The 9,776-nt window shown below is 32.1% G+C and overlaps 1 long non-coding RNA gene across 1 annotated transcript; it reads right to left on the reverse strand.

The window, feature by feature from the left end:
• LOC122515681 lies at window positions 1-5,268 on the reverse strand. Its single transcript, XR_006303341.1, has 3 exons — window positions 5,121-5,268; window positions 606-2,224; window positions 1-386 (listed from the first exon to the last, which is right to left on the reverse strand). It is a non-coding gene; the product is annotated as an uncharacterized LOC122515681 (long non-coding RNA).
• Between the last annotated feature and the right edge of the window lie 4,508 nt (window positions 5,269-9,776).

A 9,776-nucleotide genomic window follows, 5' to 3' on the forward strand; every position in this document is an offset into this window, starting at 1 on the left:
TGATTGTAACTTGTTTATTTTTTTATAGTTTTTGTACAAATTTCTTGTTATTTCTGTGGTGTGCTAAAATAAACATGTTTAAACTCGTAAAAACTCGCGCTGAAAGCACTAGTTCCCGTTCGATCACTAAAGTTAAGCAGCGTTGGGCACGGTTACTACTTGGATGGGTGAACCGCTTGGGAATACCGTGTGCCGTTGAGGAATCCATTTCTATGGATATCCTCGTCATCTTTTGCAGGAATCTCTGCTGAATCCTGTACTGTGCTGATTAACAAGTTGGAACACGATTGTCTTCCATAGTATTTACACAGTTTAGTGCAATTGAGCCCAGTTTTTCTGCAGCTACACCGTAAAGTTTTACAGTCTCCCGTGCACGCACATTGTACCTAAACATAAACATGTAGGAAACATGTAGGAAAAATGATTAAGAATTTACGTTCGCAGAGAATGTGTATATGATTTTTCGTATAATTCGTTCCAAATTCGCGAAACATTAGTCGAACGATGTGGACTTTAAAAATTCGTGAATTTTTCGAAAAATCTTTGTCGTGCAAATTTTTGAAAATTTCCAAATATCTTATTAATTTTTGTTTTCTACAACTTACCATTTTCAATAAATTGCCGGGTACTGAACCCGTAGTATTCATGACAGGAATCATCATTTTGGTGGTTCGCTTCCAGCCCCAATCCTGTGCATCCTAGTTGTTTCCTAACCACGATTGCACCTGGTAGAATGTGCGTTTCACGTGTTTTCTCGCAGGACGGGTTGCATTGGAGGTAAAGCCGCCAATTGAATTTCCTCGTTGGTGTGCACGGCCAGGGATGCAAATTTTTGTACCGAGCATCACTGAGCGACTGATTAGGATTTTTGAAACTGTATAAATATGCAATTATTTGTTTTGCATATTCACATAGATTCTCCATTGTACTCGCAGCGTTGTAGTATATTTTTACAGTAGTCTGCAGATGGTTATTTTTTTGCAGAATGGAGATGATGCTCTTTTTTCCTTTGCCGTAGATGGCACTCGTCGTGTCACATCTAGCGAATGCGTGGGCAAATAAAATATACTTCAGATGTGCGTGGTCTTCTGTATAATACAAAGTATTTTTTTTACCATCTGGCGTGATATTGTAAAATACAGAGGACTCGAATTTGATAAACCGATCAATAAAATCAGCAGATCGGTGTCATTATCGACAACTTCCACCTCGCATCCCGTAAGTTTTTTCAGCTCTATCACTGTCCTCGTTATAAGCGCGTCCGCATCTTCTTGTACAAGTTTCACATTGATACGTAAATATTCCGACAGCACCTGCACCAGTCTCATTTTGTTTTTCACATGAAACAGAAATCTTCTTTGGCTAAAAGTAATGAGTGTGCTCTTGTTGAACTCGATATTCGATGCAATATTTCGTTGACGTCGGCGGGATCTCTCGTACGATACTATTCTTATATACTTATCGGTGTATCCATCAAGTATCAAAGACGGTGTATCAAAGACGACCGAAGGATTTTCTCCGTATTTATTATTTTTAACGATGCTCCATGCGGCTAGCAGGAGTTGTGCAGGAGGACAGGAGACCTTTACCATCAATGACAAACTCGTCGAATAGAGATAAGGGATATAGTGAAAGTTCGAACTCGAATGCTTCTCGTGTTTGTACCTCGTCACCATGGAAAATAATTGAAATACACTGAAAGAGTACAGCAGAGTCAACCAAATATGTATCATTGTTTTGAGTCTGCACTTGGGCCGCCGTCAGATTTCTCACTTTACTTTTTACGTTACTACAGACAATGAAACTTTAGCAACACTCTTTACCACCATGGATACTTTCGTTTCCTTTCTTGAATACTAGATAACAATCTGCAGTAACCATACCGACAATCCCCGTAGACAGCTCGAAGTTTAAAAGGACGGTGTTCCTCAAACCAAAATATGAATTTTTTAATGTCATCATCATCTCGTTTCATTCGATGGTTGGCGAGATCGACGTGTTCTTCGCTTGTAGATGATGCGACTCTACAATAATCCTCCAAGCACTCAATAATTGAGAACGATGATAGCATCACAGATAAGAATCGCGCGATAACACTTGGTGTAACATCTCTCCCATGTTTCAGATCTGTACCGAAGAACCTGTTTAAAGTTTGTTCAATCGTCATGTTTGTCCACACACCGCACCAAGCTTTGTCAGACCTTCGCACCGTAAAATACCCCTCCTGTTTAAAAATAAAATGTTAACTGTAATTCAAGAATTAAATTTTCCTTTATTATTTGCGCAAGATGTGAAAAAAGTTATTACTTCTAATTTTTTTGTAATAAATAATTTTTTCTTTCCTGTATATATTTAAAAATTAAGAAATATGAAAAAATAATTTGAAAACAGACAGAAAAAAATTATTAAAAAAAACTTCCCCATGAAGGTGCGAACACTAATTAGCGGCACGAGAAGCGAGAACGCTATTATATTCGCTAGCGCGCCACTACATATGTAGTCGAATTTAAGATAATATAAACATGTATACTACACAAACCAAAACTTCAAAAGCTTTTTTCTCAAAAATGGTTGAGCATTAGGACAAAATATTTTATCACGATAACACCCTAAAAGTATACTACTAATTTGCCAAAGCTTGTTAAAATCCGTTGGTATCCCAGTGTAAGGTCTTCTTGTTAAATATTTATTGGGCAACTTGAATATTAATTTTTCATTATTATGAGATCCTGTAAATAATATAATAGCAAGCTACGCTAACAAAGCTTGTACTCAATTTTGGCCAGTATTTCTTTCCGAATTGACGGATGCAAGTACTACTAATAAGACATATCAGGAAATATATCGATGTGACATCATTGAAAGTTTGAAGTTAGAAATATATAAAATAGATGATAAAAACCAGATAGCAATAATTATCAAATTCTTCTTTGGAAGTGCATGTCTAATTTTGTTAACTAATGTGAAATGAAAAATAGAGATTTAACAAGGTTTTTTATCAAATTCGTAAATACGAACTTTTTCAAATAGAATTTCGAAGATGCTAAGGTTTGTAGCATTAAGAAATATGAAAATGTATCTATTGCAAATGATAATATGAACGAAGACGACTATAACGACGATGAAGACGATGATGAAGCAACCGAAAAGGACGTGTCTTCAAAAGTAGACAATACTAAATTACCTGTGCAAGGCAGAATACACAAAGTAAAATTATTACTCGCGCAAATGAAGATATACGGGAAAATGAGCAATCCCACTGTATTATATAGAGAATCAGAAATGCATCAAATATATTTGGATTTGCTTGCTTCTAAGAATCCGGAAATACAAAAGGCTGCTTTAAATTGCCTTTATACATACAAATATTAATATCTTTTACCGTACAAGGATATAAAATTACATATTTCTTCTTGAACCATTCAAAAAATTTCTCGGGTATATTTTAATTGGAACATATCTTTCTTTGATCAAAGTATCAATGATGTTTTCTTTTATCCTGACATACAAAAAATATACGACATTCAAGAAGAATAGATGATACCATTTAAGTTGAAGAAAACAAATTTTTACTGTGTGTAAACTACTTCTGAAACTTTAAACGCGTTTTTCTCAAAACGGAATTTCAAAGTCGGTGCCATCGATTTCTTAGAAATAGCTCAACCGATCAGTCTTAAATTTTTACACAATCTTCTTAGATATATGCCCCAGGTATTGAACGAAGGAATAAGGTTTAAAAAAATTATTACTATTTTTTTTTAATAATTTAGAGCGAAAATTTCAGTCAAAAATGAAACATTTTTTTTAAATAGACACCATTTTATCAAAAATCAACATTTTTATTATTCCTTCGTTCAATACTTGCATTAATCTATCCTTTAAGAGAATCCACCATATTTTTTAGAGGACGTTCAGGACATCATTTACAGGAGCGGTGCACATTAATATTTTTACATGATCGACTCGCTATTGTATTCTTAAAAGTAGGCTCTATTTGAATTGCCATCACTTGTAATTGATAAATAAAAACTGTTTCTATAAAAAATTTATAAAAAGACGTCTTTTATGAGCCTCGCAACTGTGTATAACCTCTTAACTGAATCCGGTTTAAACCTGATTAATTAATATTATTTTAATTTTCTTTTTTAGTTTGTCCTTGGCGTTTCGCCTATTAACAAAAACGAGGAAATAGTATTTCAGCTAAATTTTTTCTATTCCTAAAATAGAATATTTGTTGGTGAAAACAGAAACGTAAGACTCTACTTTATTTCGTCAGTTTACTTTTTTTTTTCTTAGTTCGTTGTCTGTTTAATTTGCGTCGTTCGTTTACAAGTAATGCGCAGTGAAAGGTGGGATTTTCCAGTACCGACAATTATTTAAAGTCAAATTACCTTTCGGCTCCCAATATATGAGATTTTTTAGTTTAAACGCTAAATTCACTGTTAACTGTAATAAAATCTTATCAACGTAGTTTATTCGAGACTGTAAATTATTTTCAAAGACAATTTTGTGATATCAAAACTTCGATTTTCCATCACATTTAAATTTCATTATTTATTTTATTTTCAAAATTTATGTATTTTATTAATGTTCTTTCTAATCTTTAAATAAAGATTTTAATTTATTCAAAATTTATATTTTAGACAAAATTTTAATTTTAACCAATACCTTTGGTTGGTAAACCAGTACCTTTGGTTGGACACCCAATTAAATAATATTTGGTGTTATTTTGACAAAGATATGATTTTAATAATAATTTTATATAAAATTTGAAATTAACGCAACTTCTAATTATTGTGCCCCACGTTGGGCACCAAATGAAACAAGAAATTATTTCTTTTCAAGACTAAAGAAGTTAATTCATCACTTGTCGAGGCCGGGGTCAAGTGGCTGCCAGGGCTGTGAGTTTAGACAATATAAAATTTATTAAGTAAAAGAAAATAAAATTAGGCGCCAGTTAGGTTTTCTCTAACAAATATATTAATCAAATTACCCAATCTATGCAGTCCCGACTTGCAGAAAGAGAATGAGACAAACGCAGGCGGATTTCTTTGGGTAACCCAAAATATTGCAAAATTTTAATAGAAAAGAATAAACAAAGACTGAAGGGGGTTACTTACGTGACTGGTGCAGAAAACACTGATCACTGATTTTACAATTAACTGTTTTTATAAGACAAAATAAAATACACTTATACTCTCAGTTGAGCTCGTAGTCAGTCAAAAGTAATTCAAGAGTAAATAATATAAGAGAAATAATAATATAATATAAAATAATATAATAATAAATCCTAAAAATAGTAATAAAAAAAGCTATTATAACAGGACAAAGTCCTAATAAAAAAGAGAAAGAAGATAATAATAAATGATATAATATATATATGTAAAGAATAATTAATTGAAATACATATAATTAATAATAATTATAAGGATAATAAACCCAATTAAAGCTATACAATACAATATAATACAAAAGATAAGACAAGTAGTCAAATAAAGAATATTACAACAAAATTAAATATATAAAGTAGACTGTTAGAGAATCTAATATCAAAACACTGACGATATCGCTTCGAACAATTAAAGAAATCTACAAGTTAACAAGTTAAATAAGTTCGTATAGTTTCGAGTAAACCGAGCTATCAGACAGCTGGCGAAAGAGTGTCGATCTTTTCCGTCTCGACGAAGAGGTTTCCATTTTTGGCAACAATGTTCGACGTTGCCATCGCAATTCTTTTCTAACCGACGAATCGCTTGCTCTTATTTTCTAGTTTCAACTTCATTAGCCTCTCCCATTCGTCGATTGTCGAATTTGTCGTTATCTAGGGGCTACGAACAAGCACTACCTATGACAATGTAGATACATAGTTATTGATCTCTTAGTTATATTTTATAATATCGAACCGTATGACGTCGAGGGGATTCTTCTGACGGATTTTCCTGTCACAAAGTATAAAGCGACTTTTATAAAATATAGTCTCTATGGGTATATATATACTTATTAAAATATAAAAAGATAATAAAAAAAAGTGCGTGCGTACAAAGTACACATGTCAGAAGTGAAACTTCTTTGGCAAACTAATTTTTAAATCTCGTTTATATTTATACTAATCTAAAGCTTTAGATTTCCGAGACTTAGAGGGAGGGAAAAAGGAAAAGATATGTTAGGAATTTAATGAATTTAATTGTAATTAAAATAATAAAAGTGTGTGTCGCGAAAATTAATACAAATTATAAATTTAATTTTTTTTTGTAAATAGTAAAAATACCTAACCTCAATTTAAATTTATGCAAAATAATTGTAAATTAATTATTATAGAATTTCTATTTTTAAAATTAAAATTTCGTAAAGAGAATTTATGAAATATTATTATTTTATATTTTATGAAAAATAATTTATTGAAATCTGAAATGACGAATTGTAAATTAAAATGCCACGTGTTTTTTGTCAATATTAGAAATTATTAATTAAATTTTTTTTTTTAAATTAAAAAAAAACTGATAATATAATATATTAAAAAGAATTGAAAAATGAATGCACCTTAGTTATTTATAAATTATTTTCTACAATAATTCTTATTAAACTATTATCTCTTGCAGCTTTTTGACCAGTATCAGTATACATTTAAATTTCTGATTCAGTTTTCGAGATTTCTAAAACTAATGCAGAGAAATTTAATGCCTATTACTATCGTTAAAAACATGTATTTAAAAGAAAGTATCCATCACAAACAAACACAGAACGTTATAAGGTGTCTAGGTTGCGAAAAAAAATGTTTTGTTACGCAAAAGAAGTATAACTTCTTACGTGCGTACATAAGTACACGTACCAGTTTTTTTTCTATTGTTGGATATAATATTTTCCTTGTTGGACACGCTTACCAAAGAAATTGTTGAATGCCATAGACGATTGTATAGTCAATAATGAAACCGCAAAAATGTCCAACGGCCATAGCCAGTGTATTTAAGGTTTTTGTAAATGTTTTTATCAGACAATTTTTTCTTGAGATCGTTTCAAGTCTAGGGTAATTATTTATTAAAAACATTTTTTCTTTCAATGAATGGACAATTACAATGAAACATTAAATAGCTTTCCTGTTTTATGCACAATTTTCGTACGTAAGATATTCATTTCTATTGACAACTTTGATTTGAACAATTTAACAATTTGAATTTCATACCGCGTGTTGTAATTTTATTTGATGTTTTCCAATGTAAATTTTCGTATTTGTACAATGGTCAAGAAGTTTGTGGATGTGTTACCTGTCTTTGCTGTTCGGAATAATTAACACAGCTTGCAATTGCAGAACGTTGATTTCTGGTTGCATAAATCCAGAGAATAGCGAAGGATCTTGTAATCGTCATGGATATTGCGTTTCCGGGAAATGTCGAAAAAATCAAAATAGGAAATATTAGGTTGGGGAAAAAGAAATCCATTAATTTTTCGATGGATGGCTTTAGTGATCGATACTGTAAAGTATAGATCAAGCAATTTCAGATTTATGCTCGTTGGAAAGGTGACATTGCACACTAAAAAAATTCTCTTGCTGATTTTTGTTTGGTCCATTCAGTTGTGAGTTACAGGGTGTTAAAAATGGAAGTAAACGGAGAGAAAATTCGGTACATTTTAGTTTTTCTTTGATAAAGGCGAAAATACAAGCCAGGCGGCTGAAATTGTGAATGGTGTTTATGGTCTCGATACTGTAACAGCTAATTACGTGCAAAAAAAAAAAAATTTTTTTTAAATTCAGAAAAATGGGATCCGTAAAAATTTGGATCTCTATTGTCAACAACTGGACCGTTTGAAGCTAGCGATTCACCAGAAACGTCCAAAATTGGCAAACAGAGAGGTGTTGTGTTCCATTAGGACAACGTCAAGCCTCACACGTATATAGTGACTCGCCAGAAACTGTGAGAGCTTGGTTGGGAAATTTTGATGCATCCACCATATAATTCGGACCTGACACCAAGCGATTACCATATTTTTCTTGCATTGCAAAACTTCCTCAGTCATAAGAAATTGACATTAAAAGAAGATTGCAAAAATCGATTACTAGAGTTTTTCGACAATAGAGATCAAGCTTGTTATGAGAAGGGAATTAAGAAACTATCTTTAAAATGACAACAATCATAGAACAACACGGTCCACATTTGACCCAAATCGGACAATCAAAAACACGTTAAATAAAATCTTAAAGTTCACGTAGAAATAATGGATTTCTTTTTCCCAACCTAATATTTTGACAAAAATATTATCAAAGATATATGAATAATAATAATAATAATATAGTGTTAAGACTAATCAGTAATGGTTGTATTATATTTTTAATATAAAAAAATACTATGTTGCCACATTTATAGAATATTATATAAAATACTAAAAATATTTACTATTTAAAATAAAATACTGAGTTACATTTAATTGGATAAAAAAACACTAATTACTTTTAATACAAAAATATTTCTATTATTTATTTAAATATATAATTTTCTCTCAAAATTGTAATAATACTTATTTAGTTTACTTAATTGCATATATACCTATATAATAATAGTTATGTGGGATTGGGGGAATTCGAGAAGTGCGCGTGTCAAGGTTCCTAGAACTATTTACTAGACGATTTCTTTATAAGTATCACCGAGTAAATGTTATTCTTTATTTGTCATATGTGTGATGGTATGAGTTTAGGTGGGTGAGAGAATGTATCGTTGGACGAAAGAGAAAGAAACCGTTTCGTTAGATTAGTGTTTGTTTTGGCAGTAAGGTTACACCGTCTGGATTTGTCGCATTTGTGTGGCCCCATCGAAGTCTCTCGAACGTTCCCGATCCACAAGTGCAGGAAGAGTCTTTATTCATGATCAGGATTCATCGGGAAGTTCCTAGAAGGAATGCTAGGAAATGATGAGAGACAATGGAGAGGATGTTAGGCATATATAGGCGACGGAAAGGGCCGGTGGGGGCATTCCGTAACAGTTCATTGTTTATACGACGAGTGTTGGGTGTGAAAGAAAACGTGGAAGACTGAAGACAACGAGGGGACGGCGAAAGGACACAAAAGACGACGATAGGAGACGAAGAGTCGAGTATGGCGTATCCTTCGATAATTATGACGGTTGTCTTCGGATTGAGGCGTAAAGAGTAATACCTAACATATCTCGTGGCGATAGACTGTGTATTTAAATTATAGATGCTTACCGTTCTATCTCATTATACTCTTAAATCGTTTAAAAATTACTGTTAAACGTTATTAAATAAATAAATCAAATTACTACACTTTAATAAATAATAAATAAAAATCTTACAGTTATAATAATAAACAAACATCACATTTTACATAATGTAAAAAATGGTTTTTAAATAGTAAAGAAAACAAAATAAATCATAATTTTCTAAATTAATTATTTTTTTATTAGCAATTATGAGACTCGATTTATTTTATTTCTAAGAATTAAATACGAGAGAGAGAGAGAGAAAGAGAGAGAGAGACAATTAACAATATGCTGTCCCGGAGGTATCACGTTGGTGCCATGCTAAAACTATCCCGCAAGCGCTGGTGGCTCCACATTGCTGCTATGCGGAAATGCTGGTCTCCCAAGAATCTTGAAAAACCGCTGGCGATAAGCGAAATGATATGTCAGTTCTATTGGCGTGACACGAAAAAATCTAGATTAGCCATAGTGTTAATTAAACGGAATATTCACTTCGTGATACATAGACCGATAGTTTTTATCACAGAATCGCTTCCGCGAAATACCGCAGTATCCTTTTAAATCGTT

The sequence above is a fragment of the Polistes fuscatus genome, unplaced genomic scaffold (assembly GCF_010416935.1).
Source record: "Polistes fuscatus isolate 324 unplaced genomic scaffold, CU_Pfus_HIC Scaffold19, whole genome shotgun sequence".
NCBI lineage: Eukaryota > Metazoa > Arthropoda > Insecta > Hymenoptera > Vespidae > Polistes > Polistes fuscatus.